The 26,152-nt window shown below is 36.6% G+C and overlaps 1 protein-coding gene across 1 annotated transcript in view; it reads left to right on the plus strand.

The window, feature by feature from the left end:
* spz4 (Spaetzle domain-containing protein 4) overlaps positions 1-26,152 on the plus strand; it is an 88,646-nt gene that overhangs the window by 46,323 nt on the left and 16,171 nt on the right. The window lies entirely within an intron of this gene.

Below are 26,152 nucleotides of genomic sequence, written 5' to 3' on the forward strand. Positions count from 1 at the left end.
ACTTTGCACATTTTTCAGATTTAGATGACAATACATGAATATGAAACCAAAACCAATATGGGTCCATTTTTTCCTATAGCCTCCATATAACGGTACCACCCGACTTCTGGTATTTTGAGGATTTTGTCTTCATTTTTAGCCCGAATTTGCTGTAACTTGGCATTTGGAGTTCTCAATAGTCCAGGAACTTCCCCACTAAAAATTGTGGACGTAGGTCAAGGTTTAATATAGCATCCATATAACTGTACCACCCAATTTCAAGCATTTTAATCTACATTTTCTGCTCAAGTGGACTGTAATTCGGCATTTGGCGATCTCAGTGGTCAAAAAATGTATTTACTAAAAAGTTAAAAATAAAAAATAATTTAAAAAAAAATTAAGTTTCAGTGTTTTATTTATAAATGCACTTAAAACTAAAAAATAATTTGTCGCTTAGCCTCAATATATATATTCTTTCTCATGATAGAATCTCTCAAATAAAACGCTTGCCGTTTAATTTTGCCACCATTCATAATTTAAATGCAAGCGTTTTATTTGAGAGATTCTATCCTGAGAAAGAATATATATATATTGAGGCTAAGCGACAAATTATTTTTTAGTTTTAAGTGCATTTATAAATAAAACACTGAAACTTAATTTTTTTTTAAATTATTTTTTTTGCAATATTTTTTACTACATAATGCAAGTGAAAAATTATTTTTTCAAACAAAAAATAATTTTTTTGATGAAAATTTGTTTAAATTTTGGCTATAACATCGACACTATAATACACAATCGGCATAGTTTTAGTCTCATTTGATTCGCCGTGAAGTTTTGATCCACAACAAATTTTTATGTAATTTTATGACCATTAAATAATGGTCCATTTAACTTTATAAAAGTTGACTTTTATTCAATAATTTCTCCATTTTATGTACATTCCGCGAATTCTGAGTAACATTTTACATATATTATGCAATCTACTCGCTGAAGTCACTTCTAGAGATGTTTATAGTAACAAGTGTGCTCATTAAAATAATTAGCATTTTTATAATATTTTTTTTAGATTCACTTTTGGCAGTTTTGTTGAGATGTGTATTATTTTATTTTTTCTTAAAAGCCAAAATAAAACCGCCATAACTTTTATCCGCAACAACCAAAAATTGGCTCGCGAGCAAATTCGCACTTGCGAATTTTTTCTTAACCTATGTACCAAAAATCTTTAATGTAGCGCGAAAAAAATGTAACCTTTTTTGAAATGGAATATGAAATAATTGACAATTTTTGTGATATACATACATACCCTCAATAAAATCATATTTATAAGATGATTCGATAAAACGCACAAAATCATTTGAAAACAAGTATATACCCCTATTGAAGTAAATATGTATGAAAAATTAGTAACTACTAAGCTCTTTCTCTACGTTAAATGTAATTCCTTGAAGGAGAATAATGTCTTAACTGCTGATAATCATTTTATAGTGATAATTTTCTGTGTGGAGGTTTTCTACCCTTGAGATACCAAAATACCAAGATACATCTACTTCAGAAGGAAATGTAGCAACAATCTTTAAAAGATCTCATCGTTGTTCTTTCTATCCTCTAAACACAATGACAAATTACAGCAATCTTGGTTCGAAAAATTTTCAAAAACCCATTGAATCACATAAAATTGAGCAATACTGGTCCATGGAGGTTAGACTAAAACCTACATGTATATGTATAGTTTCTTGCGAGTAAGTTTTCTGTCTTCTGGGAACACAAAATTCCAATTAACTACCAATTCAGTAAGAAAGTGTGACTAAAATCTTCAATAAAATCTTAAAATCATCCTCTTAATCAATTTTCTCAAGGAATGTTTTGTATCTGTTATAATGTTTTGTACCCCTGGCTAAAACTTTCAAAATGTTTCCTATACGACAAATTTCTGGTGGAAAGTATTATGCCCCCAACGAAGACTACATATGTACCAAATTTTAGCCATTTCGATGGAATGTTAAGGCCACAACCTTCAAAATACGGAAAATCGGAAAGTACCGTTCTATGGAACTATGTATGTATATGAAAAAAATGGGCCTATACCGACAAGTTCCAGGTGTAAATCTTTATACCCCCGATGAAGGCAAAATACCAAATTTCAGTAATGTCAGTAGGAAATTGTTGCCACAACCTTGAAAATACCGAAAATCGGGAGGTACCGTTCTATGGGGGCTATATCAAAACATCCAAGGAGTAATAGAAACTTCTATACCAATTACAAAGCTCTATCTTTAAAATTGCAAGCTGTATCTTGAGTTCAACAGACGGACGGACATGGCTATTTCGAAATCTATGCTGATCATGAATATATGGGGATTTCTGAGTGAAATCGGACACTTTTTCAAAATGAGGTTTTTGATTTCCTTCATAAAGAAGTTATAAGTATTTCTTTGCATACAGTTTTTACAAAATTCGACTTTTTCAAGGCGCGACATCTCTGGAAACGTCAGTCAAAAAAATCTGGAAATATATTAAAATGTTTTGATGATTTGCTGCTCGTAAGGAAATCAAAACTCTCATTTTGAAAAAACTGTCAGATTTCTCTCAGAAATCCCCATATATACATTATAGGGTCTCCAACAAACGTTATAAACGGAATGACAAATTTAATTGTACTCTGCGTATAACAAGTTATAAGAAGAAGAAAAAAATCTGAAAAAAATTCGAAGATCGGGTGTACCTCTTATATGGGGGCTATATTAAAACTTGTATCTATACTCACAATTCTCCGCAGAAAAGTTGTATTACCACGTCGAAGACTATATCAAATTAGATAATGTGGATAAAATATTCAAAATACCGAAAATCAGGAAGTACCGTTTTATGGGGGCTATACCAAAATCAGGATCACTACTGACAAATTTTTGGGGTAAAGTTGTGTGGCCTCATAGAATACTAAATTCAATTTTTCAGCCATTTCTGCGGGAAAATGAAGCTAAAACATTCAAGACCCGAAAATCAGGAACTACCGTTCTATGGGGACTGTACCAAACAAAATCAGGATCAGCACTGACCAATTTCTGGGGAAAATTTTTGTGGCCTCAGCGAACACTATACTATATCAATTTTCAGCCATTCCGGCGTGAAAATGAAGAAGAAGAACACCAAAATATCGAAATACACAATCGGTCCTCAAAGTTTCAATGCTCTAAAGGCAACATTTATTGTCCAATCGAAGAGAAGTGGCTAAACAAGTAATCCCAGAAAAAATTGTGAAAATCGGCTGGATTTTAATATAATGCTATATTATAGGGCCCCAATTGTCCAAATATACTTTTGGAGCAATATCAAAATCATACCCGATTTTAACAATTCTTTGTAGGATTACTTGTTTAGCCACATCAAAGAACTGGTGAAATTTTCTCTTCGATTGGACAATTAATTTGATCTTTAGAGCAATTTCGTGAAAATTCACCTTTGGCCCCATAAAAATTACTATGGAAACTATGAGGCCCCAGTGGAACGTGTTAATATATTCTAATTGTGTTCAAACTTTGGCAATCTTAAAATCTAAAAAAAATAAACACTTTAAGGGGATGACGCATAAAAAAATCCGACATCGATTTTTTCCTTTGAATTTAAACCAGTCTAGTGTGCACACTGAACTGAACGGATGCAGTTTTCCTACTCGTGGTTGTAATTTAGTAATACAATCTGCTAAGCAGGAAGTGTGATAGAAGAGACCTGGACTTTACTAACTAAGCTAACTGTGTGTTTGCTCGGAGTAAATCTAGAGATGAGGTTTATTCTCTTACCATAAAGCATTAGATAATACTGATAGTTGGGAAATAGAAAATCTCATATCTAAAATTACTCCCTTCTCTCTACCTCGAGTGAGAGGAGTGAGGCAGTTCTACGGTAAGAGACAACCGGCCAGGTTGCTTTAGATGTCCTAAAACCAGGTTCTAAGAGTCACCTGCGATGTGATGCAGGAAATCCAAAGCAATGTGGACTGTGGTATCTCATCGTAGAACGACATCCCTTCGACCACCCTGCCTCACCAGATTCCAAGAGCCATCTGTGAAGTGCTGTCTCGAAGTAGATCTCAAGAAGTTTGCCGATGCAGTAGCACAGATTCTTAAACTGGTAGGTCAATAGGCTTAGAGCCACCTCAAGATAGTTCATCCGTTAATTCATTTCCCATCACATTACTATGATCTGGAACCCAGCATACAGAGCCTTTCTGCAATAATGAATAACTCGAGAATTTATGACATGAGAGCCTTAAGGACCGTCTGACTATCGACGTTTTTAATCACCGTCCTTCATGCAGAGATGAGATATTGTAGGGACAATCATATTCTAAGAACAAAATAGTATATTTTAAAAATCTGAAAATATATATTGTTGTTTCAACTGTAGTTAAAGATGGGCAGAAGCCCGGTTACATACGGCCTGTGACTTGTAATATCAGTCCCCAAAATATCCTAATAGAGTTCTTGAAGGAGTAGAGTGCAATAAGACCTTTTTTCGCTCGCTCCTCGTTATTCCTTTCCATGTCAATCGGTGTTCGGGATAATATTGAGGTATTTTGATTCCGGAGAAAGTACCAAAACTGGATGCTGGAAATCAGGAATTTTGCATTTGCTTATGAATAGTACAAGTTACGTCTTCTCTGTGTTGACTCCAAGACCAACCATTGCTATTGATATACCAGAGCTCTTTGCGTAAAGCCAGGCAGGCTTGGTAAACATTTGCAACTTATCAATACTACAACATCATCTGGCCTTGGTTTTCAGCCGTTAATTTCATTTAACATCTAAAGCCAGAGCAGAGGTGAAAGAACCCTCTCCCTGCACACCTCTATTAACAATCCATTCCACTAGGATAGAGGGAATTATAGTGTTGCTGGGAGCATTATGGATAGATTCAAGCTTCACATTATTGAAAGCTTCCATAAGAATTTCATTTATGACCATAAGACAGAGTAGAGGTGAGAGGAACAACCCCCCCCCCCCCCCCCAATCCTGGGTTGCCCCTGTTTTCCTCACAAGTCGATAATCCTGTTTTTCAGCATCTTATCGATCCATTCCACTAGGATGAATATAATTCTTGTGATGCTGAGAGCGTTATGAATAGATTCAAGTATCACATTATTGAAATCTATTCTCTATATCGCCAAGGTGAAGTTTGATATTGTGTAACTCGACTTTCCCGCTTCGGAAATGTATGTGCGAGAAACGCAAGTAGGCTTTAACAATCTCCGTTAAGACCGTTAGTACCAACTCCGCTGTGTTCTAAAACAATGCCGTTATTATACCATCCGGTCTCCGTGATTTATAAGGCTGTAAACTGTTAATCGCCCGTTGAAGTCTCTAGAGGCTAATTAATCTGAATATTAGCTTTTCATCCTCTACATTTCGGTTTTTATTGTGACTTGTTGTAGGCAGGACACCACCAACGTCCGACCAACCGGGAAGTGAACCCTTAATAGCAGATCGAGAGTCTGTAGACCAGAGTTAGTCCAAACACCGTCGATCCGCTTAATACTGCCTATTAATTTGTGTTCCTTGGATACTATCTTGTGAAACCTAGCCGCTTTATTAACTCTATCTATAATGTACTGTTTATCGCCGAGTCCGAAAGCCGTGTCATAAGACACCAGTTGTAGAGAAGTTTTACATGCGGAATAGTTAAAAAACTTCCAACCTTAAGTTTTTTTCTTTTTAATTAATTTCTCTTTGGAATCTTTTGTTGTTGCTGTAGAATGCCAATAGTTATAATTTCGGATTTATTTTTTCCTATACGTTGTCTATATTATCTACATATTTGAATACCCTTCACCTATATAATGTTTGTTTTTCCATTTGTAACGCATTGAAATAATCATTTGCGATCCTGGTTTCAATTCCAAGGGAAAAATCGATGTCGGATTTTTTATGCGGTGTTTAGTTTTGTTAGATTTTATAATTGTCAAAGTTTGAACACAATCGGAATATGTTTACACGTGCAACTGGGGCCTCAAAGTTTCCATAGTAATTTGTATGGGCCAAAGGTGAATTTTGACGAAATTGCTCCAAAGGCCATATTTATTGTCCAATCGAAGAAAAAAATTTACCGGTTCATTTTTGTAGCTAAACAAGTAATCCTACAAAAATTGTGAAAATCGGGGTAAGATTTTGATATTGCTCCAACAGTATATTTGGTCAATTGGGGCCCTATAACACAAACATTCCATCCCCATCAATGAGTGCACCCCGATTCATATTAGCTCAATGATATGGGACCTACTGTTTATCGCCGAGTCCGAACGGCATGCCTTAAGACACCACTTGTAGAGAAGTTTTACGCGGCTGAAATACTCAGGAAATGTCGCCAACATTATTGAGGGATATTTTGCACATTTTTATCTACATTTTCGGACAAGATTGTATGCCATTTGGCATTTATGATTCCTAGCGTTAAAAAACTTCTACATCAAAAATTGTGAACATAGGTCAAAGTTTTGGTATAGGCTCGATATAACGGCTCCGCCCGATTTCAGGTATTTAAAAGTTTTAACTGACCGAATTACATAATAAGTTATTTGGGTTTCCAGTGAGCCTTGGTACTTTCGCAACAGAAACATGTAGGGAAACGATCAAAGTCGGGCGGGGCTGACTATATAATACCCAACACCACTGTGAATATGTTTGCTGCATCAAATATCTCAAATCGGCCGAAAATATATATGAGAGCTATATCCAAATCTGGACCGATTTCGATATAGTTTGGCACAGTTATTTGTAGACCACACATTCCAAATGTCACTGAAATCGAACATATGTATATAGCGTGTTTGGTGCAGCAAATCAGCCAAAAATATATATGGGAGCGCTATCTAAATCTGGACCGATTTCGAAATAATATGGCACAGTTATGACCGATTTTAGTCATATCCAAATCTGAACCGATTTTCACCAAAAGCAATAGCGTTCTTTCTATGACTAAGAAATGTCATGCTCCATTTGCAGCTGAATCGGACAATAAATGCTGCCTGTACGTTACGAACCGACGGACAACGGACATGCATAAATTGACTCCCCAAAAGGAACTATGGGTCTATCTCGTTTCCTTGTGGATGTCACACACAAATGCACAAAGACATAAAACCCCTTACCACAATGTGGTATAGGGTATAAAAACTAATTATTCCAAATTGGTGCTGAATATTTCATGGAGGGTTTGAAAAGTTCAGAATTGTCAAAGAAGTTTGAAATTTACCATAACATACTTGCATCACTAGCCCAGTATTCAACATTCAATTAACAGGTAATAAAGTATCAGTCAGCTGTGCTGGTCAGCCTCTGACCATATAAATATCTTGATTATATATCACGATTTTGCTTCAAAATAGTTGAAATCTGCAGGTACTGTAGGGCAATACCAAATATTTGACATAGAAAAAAATAATAAGTCTATATTTACTTACTTAGCTGGCCCATTACAGATCATATGTTCTATAGACCTAACTTAGAAAAGGTCTCAAATTCTCTCTGTTTCGTGCTTCGCTTTTTAGAACACCGAGCCAATTCTGCGTGCACCGCCATATGGCTCGAATTTATACGCCTTTTTAGCTGGTTCATCATCGCTCATTCTTATTATATGGCCTAGCCAACGCAATCGCTGCATCTCGATACGTTTAACTATATTGATGTCGTTGTATAGCAGATACAGGTAGTGGTTTATACGACGTCGATAAGTCTATATTTACATTAGGCAATTTTCCTTGCGGCAATTGTCAGTTTGCTGATGAGAGAGGGTGTTGAGAGGCGAAGGGTTACCATATGCCTCACCTCTCTCTGCTTTGTACTGACAATTGCCATAATTAAAATTGCCTAATAGAAATTTTTGAAAAAGTTTGCACACTAGCTATTTTTTGAGCCTTTGCTGCACCGTCTCATGAAGTAAGGCACACTCTGGAAAAAATTGTACCGTTGTAATAAAGACCGTGAAAACAACCTTCTGCAAATCCGAGATCTGAGGGGAGTCCTCAAACACCACTTTTCCAAATTTTTGTGTGGGCGGTACCCGAAGGGCGATACCGATATACTATATCCATATTCCAACCATTATCCGGAAAAGTATGGACTAGCCCCAACAAAAATAAAAAAAACGTCGTAAAATTTTCAAAACGATCCGTGAGGACTGTTAATACTTCACTTTTTCTGAAGTTTGTGTGGGAGATACCTGAAGGAGTGCACCGATATTGTCCATATTCGAACCTGACATATATTTGGAAGGAATAATACGATGTGCAAAGTTTAGACCCAATCGATTACTTGCTTCGAGAGTTATCCGAAGGTACCCGAAAGGGTGGACCGATATGGCCCATCTTTGAACTTACACTATGTTACACTATGTTTTGAATTCGAAATGTTGATCCGTTCGAAAGTTATCGTGCGCACCAGCCAGCCAGTCAGACAAACAGAACTACGGACATCGCCAAATCGAGTCCAAATTGTCTGAAACAGACATCGCCCAAACATAGACACCAAACCCAAACCATTATTTCGATGAGGCAAATTTTTGGTCGTGTCAAAGTGTATATTAGGGTTACGATTTTTCGACATTTTTTCTCAAAAATGATTCCTGCAGAAGCGGGTGAATGAAGTTTTGCCTATTAATCACTAAAATAACGTTTATTCCATTGAAATATGTATAAAAAGTTCACGCACAAATCGATTAAAAAAAAAAAATATATATATATTTTTTTTTTTTTTTTTTTGAAAAAATATATGAAATGAAAAAAAGTCCTTAAAATTATTTCTTGTTGCACGAATTAATAAACTTAGGGTTATAAATTTTATAATTAAGATTTTATGTAATCGTATGTAGAAACTCATCACGCTATGATACAGGGATATGAGGTTGTAAAAGAGTCATAACCCTAGTGTATATACCCTCTTAAGCCTAAAGATTGACCATGCAAAGTCGGTGCAGTCATCGTCAGCTTTATAATCTTCATCGCTACTTTGTCAATGCAATTAAAAGTGAAAATTTCAAAATTGTGTGAATTCTCTAAATCACGAACTAAAACAAGAGCTGCACCTTTTCTTGTCGTTGCCAATAATATTAATTTATTGATTGTTGTTGTTGTTTTTGGCTTACTTTCACATTGATCAAAGGCATGTGATTTGCATGAACTTCAAGACATGTGGGGCAACTGTGATATTTATTATCTGGGGGAGTTGTTCGAAAAGGTCTACATGGAAACATTTTGTTGTCGTCCATAAACAATCTGTGTTTTCTATAATTAAGCTTGTGCCAAAACGATCTGATATTTTTTTTTGTCAATTGTCGTCTTAATATATCCCACAACTCTCAATGTAACATCACTCATTAATTGTGTCATCTATCAATCATATTTTGTGTGCAGACCACCCATGAAAGACAAAGTAAAAGTTAGAGTTAATTCGACAAATGCAAGTGCATTTTGAAAAACGTAAATATTCAATATGTCAAATCAAACGTCATATTTTTGGACCAAAATTTTTTTATTGAAAGCAAACAACAAAAATGAAGAAAATTATTCATTCTTTCACTTTTTCCACTACCACCACCACCAATTCATTCATCCATTCACTGGGCAACAATGGATTTGCTTGGCTTAACAACAGCACTGCACCACACCGCAGATTTACTATAGACATCCAACCCGCACAACAAATGCAATCAACCGAAAGCCAGCTGGCTGGCTGGCTGGCAAAACCCTTTTCATTTCATTGGCAAAGAGGAAATCAAAGGCAATAAAAAATTACCATAGACAGCAAAACAACTTTCCATTTCAACCAAATGTCCGAAAGACGGCCCAAATATGTCGATAATACGATAATACCATGACAAAGCCTACAAGTTACCAATGAAGACAATAAAGGCGATCAATGTTATTAGGCGCCTTAAATGGAAATTGTTGTGGTTTTGGTGGTTTTAAATTGCACAACTTTGATTAATTTCAAGTAATAAAGCTATCATAAATCCAAAAATTTACAAAATGAAATTATTAATTACAGTAGATTCGGGAACGTGTAAAAAAGTATCAGCCGGTTTTGCCGGCAGACCTGTCATGACATACAAAAAATATAATACCGATTATTTAATGAAGATTTTAAAGGTTTTCTCGCAATTAGTTCAAAATTCACGTCTTCTAACGTATTGAACTCTGTGCGTTAAAACAGCAAGTGGCAAGTAACATATCTTCCTCAACGATTAACAAGTGAGCCAAGGCTATAGTCGGGCCGGGGCCGACTATGTGATACCCTACACCACTACCCCTGTTCATAAGCTTTTGACTAATAAAATTCAAAATATTAAAATTGGGATAGCTTATCGCCTTTGCTCTGAATGTCTTCATTAACACAGGTCAATTTTTTGAAACGTATTTAAATGCATCGGCTGTACAACCCAAATAAAAAAAATGGAAAAGTGGGATGTATGCCAACCATCAATAGGCTACTTTCTCTGTAAGACCACCATCAACCCCCAAAATTTTGTGAGGATCCGATCAAAATTTCGTAGTGTGATTCCACAAAAATGGAAAAAGGGATGCATTACCGACTATTGCGATATCTATGTTGTTTGACCACCTATGACAACCTACTTCACATCGTTGTAAAGGTGATATTTTCTACTTTCCTTGCCAGGCTTTGCTTTCGATATACCTTCTACAGAAGGGAGATATTAACATTGAAATAAAACGTTGGTCTTTTTTCCAAATATTTTTTTTTTTTGTCACATTCCGACCCATGAATAATATCCGACCATTATCAAAAATCAAAAGGTTTTTTCCTCTGTGGGAACCCAATTACACCCAAAATTTCGTGACGATCTAATTAAAATTGCGACCTGTAGCGTGATTTCCAAAAAAGTGGAAAAATGGGATGTATTACCGACTATTGCGATATCTCCGTTACTTGGATACCTACGCCAACCTGCTTTACATCATTGTAATGATGGGATTTTTTACTTTCATTGTCAGACTTTGCTTTTGGAAGGTCCCGATCCAAAGCTGCGATATTCGCCATTTTTATTAAAATCGCAAAAATTAAAAGTTGTGTTCTATTAGCGGCTTTTGCGATATCTTCGTCGTTTGACCACCTACGACAACCTACTTCACATCGTTGCAAAGGTGATATTTTCTACTTTCATTAGCAGGTTTTGCAAGTGATATACCCCTTTTAGAAGCGAGATATTCGCTATGAAATAAAACGTTGACTTTTTCTCCAAATGAGTTTTTTGCCCATTCCGACCCCTGAATATTATCCGACCATCACCAAGATCAATAGGCTTCTTTCTCGGTAGGATCCCCATTAGCCCCCAAAATTTCGTGACGATCCGATCAAAATTGCGACCTGTAGCGTGATTACAAAAAAATGAAAAAATGGGATGTATTGCCGACTATTGTGATATCTCCGTTATGTGACCACCTACGGCAACCTTCTTTGCATGACTGTAAAGATGGGATTTTTTACTTTCATAGTCAGACTTTGTTTTTGGAAGATCCCCAAACGAAGCTGTGATATTCGTCATTATTTTAAAATCGCAAAAATAAAAAGTTTGGTTCTATTAACGGCTATTGCGATATCTTCGTTGTTGGATCACCTACGAGAACCTACTTTACATCGTTAGAATGGTGATATTTTCTACTTTTATTGTCAGGTTTTGCTTTTGGTATACCCCGTATAGAAGCTGAGATATTTGCTTTGGAAGAAAACGATGTCTTTTTTATCCACATAAGTTTTTTGCCCATTCCGACCCATAAATATTATCCGACCATCACCAATGTAAATAGGCTTCTTCCTCTCCGGGGCCCCCATCAAAATACAAAATTTCGTGACGATCCGATCAAAATTGCGACCTGTAGCGTGATTACAAGGTTTAGATGGACAGACGGACAGACGGACGGACTGACGGATGGACACACATAGCCAGATCGACTCAACTCGTCGAGACTAGGGATACGTAAAATCGATTTCGGTTAATCGATTAATCGATTATTAGCCGCAAAATTTCTAAAAGTCGTAGTCGAATATTGACTGTACGAAAACCGCATAATCGATTTTTGTTAATCGACTTTCGAAAGACGGAGTCAACTATTATTCGTACTCGACCATTAGTCGTAGTCTATTATTATTCGTAGTGGACTATTAATCGTGGACGACTATTAGTCGTAGTTGATTATTGAGTGTGCTAAAACCGCGTAGTTGGCGGTATTTTTTTATACATATACACATCATGGATCGCATCAACGAAGATGGTCGATTATATTCGATTATAATCGGTTTTGGGCGGTTAGCGAATAATCGAAAGTCGACTTTTAGTACACTCTCAAATAATCGACTAACCTAAAATCGAGTTTTAGGTTTTTCACGAAAACCGTATAATCGAAAAACCGATTATTACATTCCACTGCGTATCCCTAGTCGAGACATTCATTTTGATATATATAAGTATGGGTCTACGACCATTATTTCGATGCGTTACAAACTTTTTGGCCAAAACCAACTTATAATACCCTCCCCACATAGTGGTGTAGGGTATAATTATACTCTCAGCCTTTAGGCTAAAGGGGGTATATGCACTTCGATACGACCAAAAATGTGACTCATCGAAATAATGGTCCCCAATTAGTCCCCAAGTATGTTTCGACGAAATTCGTTTCAGACAATTTGGAGTCGATTTAGCAATGGCTGGTGCGCACGATAACTCTCTAACGGATCAGCCGATTCGGTCCAAAATTTGGACTTCGTAATATTTTGTTCAAATTTAGTCAAACTTCGAAGTGGGTTCATATCCGTCCCAGGGGGGAGGCCCGAGGGGGCGTTAAGTATTACGTTATAAAACACAATACTTCAGGCATTTGTAGTAATTTTCCAAGCATCTGACGATACGGAAGCCAGCCTAAATCTCTATCGGCAAAGCCGATACATCGGTGATTATGTAAAAGTTTAAATGATGTTATTAGAACATTGAGCACATCTAATTCCCTGGAATTCGGCTGAATACATCTAATATGTCATACAGCGCATCAAAATCGTTAAAATATAAAAGAGCTTACATAATTTCTAGAATTTTGCTCATAAGCAGCTAGACTGTTGGAAGTTGAACCAAGTAACCTTTCGCAAAATTTTCCAAATACCTTCTACAAAACATATTTCAAACAATGTTTACACATTCAGTTTATTCTCATATTTGGGATTTCAATGCAGGGACGTAAGCAAGGCGTGGCACAGGGACCCCGTGCAACGATGGCCCTGATCTAACTTTAAATAAAAGGTGCTTATACCTGGGAAGATCTTGCGGATTCTGCATCTACAACAAAAAACTAAAAAAACAAACAAAAAATCGCGGTCACGTTTAGGTTTGTTAGGGTTTTACGATTTTGGAAACCGCGAGTTCTATGGAAATGGGACTGAAGAAAATGTTGTAGCAGCGAAAATTATCTAAAGGATTGACGTTTATGATATTTTCATAGGTTTTACCTTTTTGAGATATAGAAGTTCAAATTGGGACAATGCACAGACCGTATCACCTCAATATAAAACAATGGCATGCAAGCGCCTTAACTAACTTTAAATAAAAACCGCTTACACCTGGGAAGTTTTGCAGAAACATCCAAAAACAAAAAAATTGCTGGAGAAAGTTTTAAATAAATCACGGTCAAAGTTCACATTTTTTGTTTTTTTTTTAGGCTTTCAGGATTTTGCTTGGAAAGGCATGTCCTATCGAAATAAGACTAAAGAAAATGTTGTAGAGAATTTTAACTGCTACAACATTTTTTAGACCCATTTCCATAGAATTTTTGGATTTTTCTCATCTATGAATATTACTGTTTCAGAATCCGCAAAAACATCCCAGGTGAAAGCGGGTTTCATTTAAAGTTATTTAAGGCGCGTGCATACCATTTCGCGGTAACACCGCGAAATATTCATCGTAGACCCCCTATGTGGTATACCAAAATTCATATCTCGACGAGATAAAGCAATTTTGAGATGTGTGTCCATTAAAAATGTAATCAAATTACAGGCCGCAATTATGCGCCAATCTTCACGAAATTTTGTATGGAGGTCGGGTACGGACCAGAATAGAAACTATTAATTTTTGACGATGATCTTTTAGGGGGTGAAATGGACCGAAAACTAAATGTTTCTCCAGTTTTGTAGCGGCTCTGTAGGTCGCAATGGTAGTCTGATCGGCGCGAAATTTTATGTAAGGTAACTTGCAATTTAACGTGATGATCAGGTAATGGTTAAATGGACAAAAACTTTTGTGTGAAGATATGTTCCACTGGAAGATATGTTCCACACACGTAAGTTATATTCCATTGATGCCAATTATGTTGACCTTTCCATTGATGCCAATTATGTTGATGTACATACGTGGTCAGATAACAGATTTACAGCCTAATATATACAGAGTCTACAGATTTAATTGTTGGGAGTTGTAGTATGCATCGATTAGGTGAATAAGAAATGCAAGAATATTGATTGCAGATAGAGTATCTTGACTTGGCACGCATCTATCCTCAGCCTTATCACTCGCCGATAGGGTGGGTTCTTGCCACTATCTGCCACAATTCTGCTACTAACAGTTTAATTTGAAATGCGTGCAATAATTGGAAGAAAGTAGGAAAAGGGAAGGTCTACAGGTAGGAGAATCTACAGCCAGAAGAAAAACACAAAAAATATAGGTTTCCCTAACATTCAGTTCAACTTCATTATTACCATGCTATGATGTTGTCGCATGTATAGCCCACCCATCCAGTTTACCAAGTAAAATTCCATGAGGTTTTCTCAACTCTTTCCTCAGTAAACCCACATTCAGTTACTCCCTACTACAACTCCGACCCCCTTTGAATCAAACTCGTAAAATCAAATTACAACAGGGTTAACATACCGCTATTTTATTAAAAAAAATCTTTCTTTTCAAAATAATATATAAACAATTGTAACTCAGTTGAAATCGTGCAATATTAGAGAAGATTCGGAATAATAATAATATAAACTTATATTTAAGAATTTGTAGCATATAAAATTCATTATGTACAAGATTCAGTTAATTATAAGGAAAATTCAAAGAAAAAAATAAGTAAGTTATATTAGAAATACAGAGGAATTCATCACAAAATGAAATTTACCCTGACGCCAAAAAGTTACCTTAAACGTTTACAAATTCAAACGATTTATAGATAAATTACAAGCCCTTGGATAAAGATATGAACCAAACATAATCATGATTGCTGTCTACGACGAAAATTTCTCGGTGTGACATAAATTATCGGAAAAACAAAATTATAATACCCTTTCCACATTGTGGTGTGGGGAATAATTAAATCCACTTCCAAAACGGACTATGTATGTTGGTTCATTCTTTAAGGTACATCTTCCGCAAAATGTCAACACTTTTGCGCTGTAATCCAAATCCCTAGTGCTTGATAATTTGGTACAGAAGTTGTCATTACTCCTAGGATATTTGGTATTGCAAATTGACTATATCGGTTTTCATATAGCCCACATAGAACATAATTAATAGATTTTCGGCATTTATAAGAAACTTGGTATTCAGTTTTTTTGAGCTACAAAACATTCCACCAGAAATTTGTCAGTGCAGGTCTACGTTTTTATATAGCCTCCATAGAACAGAACCTCCCGATTTTCGGTATTTGAAAGTTTTCAGCCTCATCATCGCACCGAATGTAACGTAACAATATGATCAGGTACATAATACAACAACTACGATCAAGAAACACCTTACAGTCACACTCAGGAACAGTTTCCTTCAACAACACAACATCATACGTCATTACTTCCTGCACTCATTGAGATATCAAGTTACGTCAGGTCAATCAAGTATTTTACAAATGGATGCTAAAGGAGGGCTTACTACTGCAGGGAGTAAACTACACGGGTTGGGACAAAAAGCTGTTCTAAACTCGCCAATTACACCCGGGTCTCATATATTTGGGAATTATTTTTTCGAGTTACCCATTAAGTTATAGTGGCTGATACATAAACAGGGCTTTCGGGTTAGCAGATCCACAGCATCTTTGTGTCAGTTGTTTCACTGAGGATCTTCGTGTCAGCTGTTCCGCAGTGCCTTCGGGTCAGCTGTTCTCCTGGGGCTTCGGGTCAGCAGTTCCACAGGACCTTCGTGTCAGCTGTACCACTGGGCTTCGGGTCAGCAGTCAGGACCTGCGGATCAGCTGTTGTGTATTTAGTAACAAGTAAGCAAAGGCTATAGCCGGGACGGAGCCGACCATGTGATACCCTACACCACTACCCCTGTGCTTATGCTTTTCACTGGAAAACATTTCTTTTAGGGAATATAATCCGACTACCACCAAAAATAATATGCCTCTTTCTCTCTGGGACCCCCATAAGCAAAGCAAATTCCGTGTAGCTTGATTGCAAAAAATGGAAAAATTGGATGCATTACCGATTTTTTTGACCACCTTCGCCAATGTAAAGGTAATATTTTCTTCTTCCATTGACAGGCTTTGCCGTTGGAATACCCCTACTAGAAACCGATATATTCACAAAGAATAAAACTTTAAATTTGTCTCCAAAAGAGTTTTTCCCCATTCCGACCCCTAAATATTATCCGACTATCACCAAAATCAATAGGCTTCTTCCTCTGTGGCGCCCCCATCTACCCCCAAAAAGTTCGTCACTATCCGATCAAAATTCCAACCTGTATCGTGATTACAAAAAATGGAAAATTGTGTATATTACTGAATTTTGCAATATCTCGGTTTGCTCACTTACGCCAACATACTTTGCATCAATATAAACGAGATATTTTCTTCTTCCATTGACGGGTATTCCTTTTGGAATACTCCAACCAGAAGCGGAGATATTCGCATAAGAAAAAACGTCGACTTTTCTCCACATAAGCTTTTCGCTTATTCCGACTCCTGAATATTATCCAAATTAAATAGGCTTCTTCCTCTGTGGGACCCGCATCAACTCCCAAAAAATTCGTGACGATCCGATCAAAATTCCGACCTGTAGCGTGATTAAAAACAAATCGGAAAATGGGATGGATTACCGACTATTGCGATATCTCTGTTGTTTGAGCAGCTACGACAACCTACTTTACATCGTTGTAAAGGTGATATTTTCTACTTTCCTTGCCAGGTTTTGCTTTTGATATACCTCTTAAAGAAACAGAGATATTGGCTTTGAAATAAAACGTAGACCTTTTCTACAAATAAGTTTTTGCCTATTCCGACACCTGAATATTATGCGACAATCATTAAAATCAGTAGGCTTCTTCCTCTGTGGGACCCCCATTAACCCCCAAAAATTCGTTACGATCCGATTAAAATTGCGACCTGTAGCGTGGTTACAAAAAAATCGGAAAATTGGATGCATTATCGACTATTGCCATATATCTGCTATTTGACCACCTACGACAACCTACTTTACATCGTTGTAAAGGTGATATTTTCTACTTTCCTTGCCAGGTTTTGCTTTAGATATACCTTTTAAAAAACAGAGATATTGGCTTTGAAATAAAACGTTGACCTTTCTCGAAATAAGTGTTTGCCTATTCCGACCCCTGAATATTATCCGACCATCATCAAAATCAATAGGCTTGCGACCTGTAGCGTGATTACAAAAAAATCGGAAAATGCGATGCATTATCGTCTATTGCCATATCTCTGCTATTTGACCACCTACGACAACCTACTTTACATCGTTGTAAAGGTGATATTTTCTACTTTTATTGCCAGGTTTTGCTTAAAGAAACAGAGATATTGGCTTTGAAATAAAATGTTGACTTTTCTCCAAATAAGTGTTTGCCCATTCCGACCCCTAAATATTATCCGACCATCACCAAAATCAATAGGCTTCTTCATCTGTGAGACACCCATCAACCCTCAAATTTTCGTGACGATCCGATCAAAATTGCGACCTGTAGCGTGATTTCCAAAAAAATAGAAAAATGGGATGTATTACCGACTATTGCGATATCTCCATTATTTGGTTACCTACGCCGACCTAGTTTGCATCATTGTAAAGACGGGATCTTCTACTTTCATAGACATGCTTTGCTTTTGGAAAGTTTTCAACCAAATCTATGATATTTGTCAAAATAATTAAAATCGCAAAAATGAAAATTGGGGTTCTATTTGCTAGTATTGTGATATCTTCGTTATTTGATCACCTACGAGCACCAACTTTACATCATTAAAAAGGTTATATTTTGTACTTTCATTGTCAGGTTTTGCTTTTGGTAAACCCCATATAGAAGCTGAGATATTCGCTTTGGAAAAAAACGTTGTCTTTTTATCCACCTAAGTTTTTTGCCCTTTCCGACCCCTAAATATTATCCGACCATCACCAAAATCAATTACCTTCTTCCCCTCCGGGACCCCCATCAACACCCAAAATTTGGTGACGATCCGATCAAAATTGCGACCTGTAGCGTGATTACAAGGTTTAGATGGACAGACGGACAGACGGACGGACTGACGGACGGACACACATAGCCAGATCGACTCAGCTCGTCGAGACATTCATTTTGGTATATATAAGTATGGGTCTAGGACCATTATTTCGATGCGTTACAAACTTTTTGGCCTAAACCAACTTATAATACCCTCTCCACATAGTTGTGTAGGGTATAATGAGTAGCGAACGCCGTATTCCCGAATCCGAATACATCGTGCTTTATATCGTATACAGCCAAACACCCAATACATCGTATTCCCGAATATATACAGCCGAACACAGAATACATCCTGCCCGATTATTTGCACCCGAACACCAAATACATAGTTTTTGTCTATCCTGTAGTGCGATTCTCTAACTCATTTTTTGAGTTACCGACAATTGTCGGTAAAAATCAAATGCTTATAATTTCGGTAATTACCGATGTTTTTCGGCAATATAGCGACGAATAAAAAGGAGTCGCAAAGTTCTACCGATAGCCAGAGTGTTGTCAACTTTTATTTGAACTTTTCATTCAAAATTTTGCGTTTTAATTTTACCGACTTTTGTCGGTAACTCAAAAAATGTGTTAGAGAATCTCACTACTGGTAACCTCGAACGATGACCTCACGATCTTGCTGCCGATCGTCATGTTGCAATTATCGACGATCATTCCGATTATCTACGAACCGTTATTCACACGCCAGTAGTGTGATTTTCTAACTCATTTTTTGAGTTACCGACGAAAATTGTTAATATCAAAATTCTTATAATAATTTCGATAATATACGATATTATTTGGTAAGTTAGCCATCAAGAAAAAGTCGTAAAGTTCTACCGATAGCAGCAGTGTTGTCAACTTTTATTTGAACTTTTCATTCATAATTTTGTGTAGTCATACCAAATTTACGTCGCGACGTACAAAAATTATTCACCTACCTACCACAACAACGTTCTCTGAGCGTCCGTATTACCCAAATACGTTGAGTCCAAAATCACATTTAAGACACAAAATCCGCCGCCAAACCTTATGGAAATGTTTTCATTCGTAAAATAAATAATTTTCCTTTGCAATAAACTGTATTTTACGTTTTGTTGGGTTTTTGTTTTCAAAATATAAACACACACATACATACAAAACATATTACACCTTCTGTCATAGTTGAATTTGCTCAAAATGAAATAAAATATGCTCGACGTATTTCAATAGTATTCATAAGAATACTGCTCTCTTCCAGAACCTGCAAGAATCTACTAATGTTTGCTTTATATTATCGGAAAAAATAGTAAAAATTAGTAGATTCTTGCAATTCTGGAACAGACGATACATGTGTTCTACTTTTTTCACCACACAAGCTTTGGGTATACGGACATATTTAGGTATGCGCCTTAATATTACCGATTTGTGTCGGTAACCCAAAAAAAGAATTAGAGAATAGCACTACAGGTTCTCGATTTACAAACCGTCATCCAGTTCCCGATTATCTTTAAATCGTTCAGCAACCACTTATTCTTTCGATAGACCAAACATAACTACATTGTCGATAGAAGAACTCGTCGACTCACCACGGACTCCCCAGCTGCCAAACCTCCAACCAGCCTGCCTAAATCTATACCGATTTATGTAAAAAAACCGATAAAACCCCATTTAAAGGGAGAATACTAGTATTTTTCATTTCGCCACTGAACTCACTCCAACTGACTACAAAAATAAATTTCACGATATGGCTGAAATCTATATATTATTCCTTTTCAAAATCAAAATATTATTCCTTTTTTACTTTCGATGCGTTACAAACTTTTTGGCCTAAACCAACTTATAATACCCTCTCCACATAGTTGTGTAGGGTATAATGAGTAGCGAACGCCGTATTCCCGAATCCGAATACATCGTGCTTTATATCGTATACAGCCAAACACCCAATACATCGTATTCCCGAATATATACAGCCGAACACAGAATACATCCTGCCCGATTATTTGCACCCGAACACCAAATACATAGTTTTTGTCTATCCTGTAGTGCGATTCTCTAACTCATTTTTTGAGTTACCGACAATTGTCGGTAAAAATCAAATGCTTATAATTTCGGTAATTACCGATGTTTTTCGGCAATATAGCGACGAATAAAAAGGAGTCGCAAAGTTCTACCGATAGCCAGAGTGTTGTCAACTTTTATTTGAACTTTTCATTCAAAATTTTGCGTTTTAATTTTACCGACTTTTGTCGGTAACTCAAAAAATGTGTTAGAGAATCTCACTACTGGTAACCTCGAACGATGACCTCACGATCTTGCTGCCGATCGTCATGTTGCAATTATCGACGATCATTCCGATTATCTACGAACCGTTATTCACACGCCAGTAGTGTGATTTTCTAACTCATTTTTTGAGTTACCGACGAAAATTGTTAATATCAAAATTCTTATAATAATTTCGATAATATACGATATTATTTGGTAAGTTAGCCATCAAGAAAAAGTCGTAAAGTTCTACCGATAGCAGCAGTGTTGTCAACTTTTATTTGAACTTTTCATTCATAATTTTGTGTAGTCATACCAAATTTACGTCGCGACGTACAAAAATTATTCACCTACCTACCACAACAACGTTCTCTGAGCGTCCGTATTACCCAAATACGTTGAGTCCAAAATCACATTTAAGACACAAAATCCGCCGCCAAACCTTATGGAAATGTTTTCATTCGTAAAATAAATAATTTTCCTTTGCAATAAACTGTATTTTACGTTTTGTTGGGTTTTTGTTTTCAAAATATAAACACACACATACATACAAAACATATTACACCTTCTGTCATAGTTGAATTTGCTCAAAATGAAATAAAATATGCTCGACGTATTTCAATAGTATTCATAAGAATACTGCTCTCTTCCAGAACCTGCAAGAATCTACTAATGTTTGCTTTATATTATCGGAAAAAATAGTAAAAATTAGTAGATTCTTGCAATTCTGGAACAGACGATACATGTGTTCTACTTTTTTCACCACACAAGCTTTGGGTATACGGACATATTTAGGTATGCGCCTTAATATTACCGATTTGTGTCGGTAACCCAAAAAAAGAATTAGAGAATAGCACTACAGGTTCTCGATTTACAAACCGTCATCCAGTTCCCGATTATCTTTAAATCGTTCAGCAACCACTTATTCTTTCGATAGACCAAACATAACTACATTGTCGATAGAAGAACTCGTCGACTCACCACGGACTCCCCAGCTGCCAAACCTCCAACCAGCCTGCCTAAATCTATACCGATTTATGTAAAAAAACCGATAAAACCCCATTTAAAGGGAGAATACTAGTATTTTTCATTTCGCCACTGAACTCACTCCAACTGACTACAAAAATAAATTTCACGATATGGCTGAAATCTATATATTATTCCTTTTCAAAATCAAAATATTATTCCTTTTTTACTTGTTTGCAATACAACAAACTTATAATGGTTTCCATAACAATCTATGATTGTGGGTAAAAAAGGTAAAAAAAAGAAATTAATCTAACAAGCTTTACATGGCTATTGATTCAAAAAAGCCACCATTCGCACACCAAATTTTCCACTAACTTCCAAACACTTGTAAAGCCAAAAATTCCAAATAAGTAAATTGTTACCGCACCAAAACGATGATTACAAAACTGCATATCAAAATCAAATGCATACGGCATGACATGTGCATTTCGTTGGGGGTTTAGGGAAAACCGGTTACATCGATTGCATTGTCTATGGCAATGGACGATGATGATGATTATTGGCTTACGAAAGATAGGCTGGCTGGCTTACCACATGCATTGTGTCCATTATTACCCAATTGTCTGACTCACTCACTTAATCCGTTCACTTTTACTCTTTGTTATTTGTGAAATTTCATATTTTGTTTTCTAATTTCCTGTTTAAATTACAATTATAATTGGATCAGAGAACCCACCTCCGTAATTTACGTTTATTGTAATAGTTTGAAAATATCCCCAGAGGTGGGGAGTGTGAGATAAGTGGTAAGAGTAAGCGTTGCATTTGATATAAGTGGGAGTAGATTACATTAAATACTTTTGTTGTGTACTTGACCTGCAACATTTGGGAAAATATAATGCCATTACTTGCAATTGTTGGAGTGTCAATTTTCAAACAAAAGACTTAAGACACAAACACCTACATACCATGTTTGTTTATATTTTCACTTTCACGCATTACACCTTCTATAAAGTCCAATGTTGTAAAGAAAATAAAAGTGATTTCCATTCGAAAATGTCACAACATTGTGAAGCATAAGAAATGTACAAAACCTGCTTCCCAAGATGAAAATTAAAAAAAGTATTATTCGAAAAATTTTAGTATTTTAATCATTATTTGTATTTGTGTCTCAATGGTATGCATACATAAATACATTCCCATAAACATCTACGAAGGAACAAAGAGACAAGGGACATAAAAATTCAAATAAGATCTATGATAGAGCACCAACTGTTTATATCCGAGTCCGAAAAGCGTGTCTTTAGACACCACTTATATAGAAGTTGTACATGACGGAAATACTCAGGAAATGTCGCCAACATTACGCTCAAAAGGAGACCTACTAAAAGTTTTCTACAGAAAGAAGACCTTCTAAATTTCTTATATAGGCAGAACACTCTACGAATGTCTTATATAGACAGAAGGTCTTCTAAAGGGCTTCTATAGACCGACGACAGACCTCTAAAGACCTTTTATAGAACGAAAACCTTCAAAAGATTACAATCTCACGACAGCGGGTTCTTTGTACCGAATTGCCCCGAAACCAAAAGCACTTCGGTCAGCGGACGCCAATTCAGTATCAAATCTACGCTGCTACAACAACAATAACAACAACAAGGTATTCCATAAAAAATTACCTTCTAAACTTCTTCCATTGGCAGAAAACAAGATAAAAAATGGTATAGCTTTATAGAGAGAATATATTCTATAGACAGAATAACTTCTAAGCGTTAAAGTATTCCATAAATAAGAAAAAATCGTTAAGTTCGGCCTGGCCATAAAATATTCTGTACTAAAATGGATAAATTTTTCGACCATAGATACACCAACTGCTTAAATTATGTCAGAAAATATATCAAAACAAGTAAGAAAGTATCAGTCATCTGTGCCGACAGAGATATACACCAGCCTCGAAACTAAAGAAAAGAAGCAAACAAAATACTTCTGACGTCTATAGGTTTTTTTTGAGTTTTTGGACCAATTTCCCCGGAAGTATGGATTTGCCACTGAAAAAAACTTTTACCGTCTTAACAAGGCCGCATATAAAACATGTTGCCCAACATTTATAAAACAATCCCAGACGAGTCCTTAAACTGCATTCTTTCTAAACTTTGTGTGGGAAGTACCAGAAAGAGTGGTCCGATATAGTAAGGCATAATTCGAGGCTGTAAAAAATAATACGATGTACAACGTTTGGACCAAATCGGTTTCTCCCTTCGAGGGTTATGTTACGTACTACCCAGTTAATTTGGTAGGCTTTATGTTTGGAGAAAGCCTGCCGGTAAGCTTTTTTTGGAGATTTTAGGCCATTATCTCAGGAAGTATGGACTTGGTCCCGAAAAAAATTATTATCGCAAATGATTATTTAATGCGTTACAAAGGCAAAAACAAACTTAATATAACATCCATACTATGGTGGAGGGTATAGAGTAGAGGTAGAGTTCTTCAAAAGACAGAAGAACCTGTAAAAGTATTCTATAGACACTATAATTCTAAAGGTTTTCTATTAACAGAAGACCCTTCTAAACTTTTTTATAGAAAGAAGACCTCCTAAAGGGCTTTTGTAGACCCTCTAAATGTCTTCTATATATAGCAGAACTTCTAAAGGTTTTCTATAAACAGAATACCTTTTTAATGTATTCTATAGAAAGGAAACCTTCTTATGACATATTTTAGACAGAAGACTTTCTAAAAAATGGTCTAAGATCTTTATATACAGACGGAAGACCCTCTATAGACAGAAGAACATCTAACTGTCTTTTATAGACAGAAGACCTTCTAAAAGTCAGAGAGACAGAACATTTTTTAGATAGAAGATTTTTTAAAGGTCTTTCATGGACAGAAAGTCTTTTGAAAATCTTCTATAGACATAAAACCCTCTAAAGGTGTTAGCACCCAGTTGCAGTCCTCAGTTTGACATTCAGGCAAGTTTGAATGTTCAGCCACCACGTTGTGATTATATTCGAATACCACACCGACACCTTATAGTTTACAATGGACTGGACGTCCAATGCTTGTGAGAGCAGAACAAGGTTTCTTTGTCCGCACCCCGAGCGGCAAGCGACTTGAGGACCTTGCTCTTACTTTAGATTTATTCGCAAATATCAGTGACTTGTGGAAACAACTTAAATTAGCTGTCGAACATTACACCCAATAATTTGGAGTAGTTGGTGCTCACAAACATGTCACCTTCGACCAATATTTTCAGGGGGAGATTTATTTGAGCAGTTCAGTGCGTCGGTAGGTTTAGCGGCAGGTATTTTATGTACCTAAGACAGATATCATCTATGTAACAAGCGATATAACTCGACGCCATGATCGTGTGGTGTATGACGACTAATAAAGGTAGAGTTTGAACAGTTCAGGAGCCACTTCGAAGAAGTTTCGGTTTCATTCTTCGAGGAACTTTCGGTTGCATTCGGTCTCCGTTACAGAAGGGAATTTGGTCTGTATGAGTTGCATTTTTTAACAACTATGCAATATAGGAGGGTGACTAAGGATGGAATGAAGCACACGTAAGGTGCTCTACTCAGGGATGATTTCGGATTTCAGATAGTACCGCAATGTTTGTCACTAATGTGTATCTTAGTTACTTTGGTGTTAAATGGTGTCTCCTTACCAGTCTCCGCTGGCCTAAAAATGTCTTCAATCGGGTGGTTCCTTCAAAATATATAAAATCGGAAGGTAGCATTTTGTAGGGTCTATACCGAAACATGAACCTATGTTGACAATTTTTGGTGGAGAAATTTTGTGGCTGCAGGGAACCTTAACTGTCAAATTACGGATAGTTCGGTAAAGAAATGAAGATCAATTTCTCAAAATGTGAATATGCCAAATAGCGGGAAGTTCCGTCAAAAACTATAGGAGGCTGACTAAGGATGGAATGAAGACACATTTAAGGTGCTCTACTCCGGGGTGATTTCGGATTTAAGATAGTACTGCAATGTTTGTCACTAATGTGTATTTTAGTTACTTTGGTTCGGAGGAGCGTGGTCGGTGGAGGGTGGTCGGAGGTTTGGGGGAGGGTGATCGGAAGTTCGGCGGAGGTTGTTCGAAACCTCTGACCACCCTCCTCGGAGGGTGGTCGATTAGAAGATCTCTGATACATAGAAGAACGCTACGGGGATAAGCTTTGGTCGGTCACAATTTCCACCTATCAGCACTTGCAGAATATTGAGTGGAGGAAATTGTGGCTTTAAGCCAACGCATCGCACCAAAATTGTTATCCCAGGCGGGGAACAACAATCTTGATAATGTTGCATCTTTGTCGGTACTACTGGATACCTAAACGATATGTCGAAACCACATATAGGCAAGTTTTACATGGAACTGCTATAACCATCACTGAAAAATTTTGCTTGGCAGGAGATTCGAACCCATGATCTTCTGTGTACGAGTTGCAGGGGACTGTGGCTGCACCAAAACCGTCAGCTCATCATGTTTCACACTTTGTTAGACTTTTCAAACT

Source organism: Musca autumnalis, unplaced genomic scaffold (assembly GCF_047663935.1).
Source record: "Musca autumnalis isolate F117 unplaced genomic scaffold, ASM4766393v1 scaffold_2, whole genome shotgun sequence".
In the NCBI taxonomy this organism is placed as follows: Eukaryota; Metazoa; Arthropoda; class Insecta; order Diptera; family Muscidae; genus Musca; species Musca autumnalis.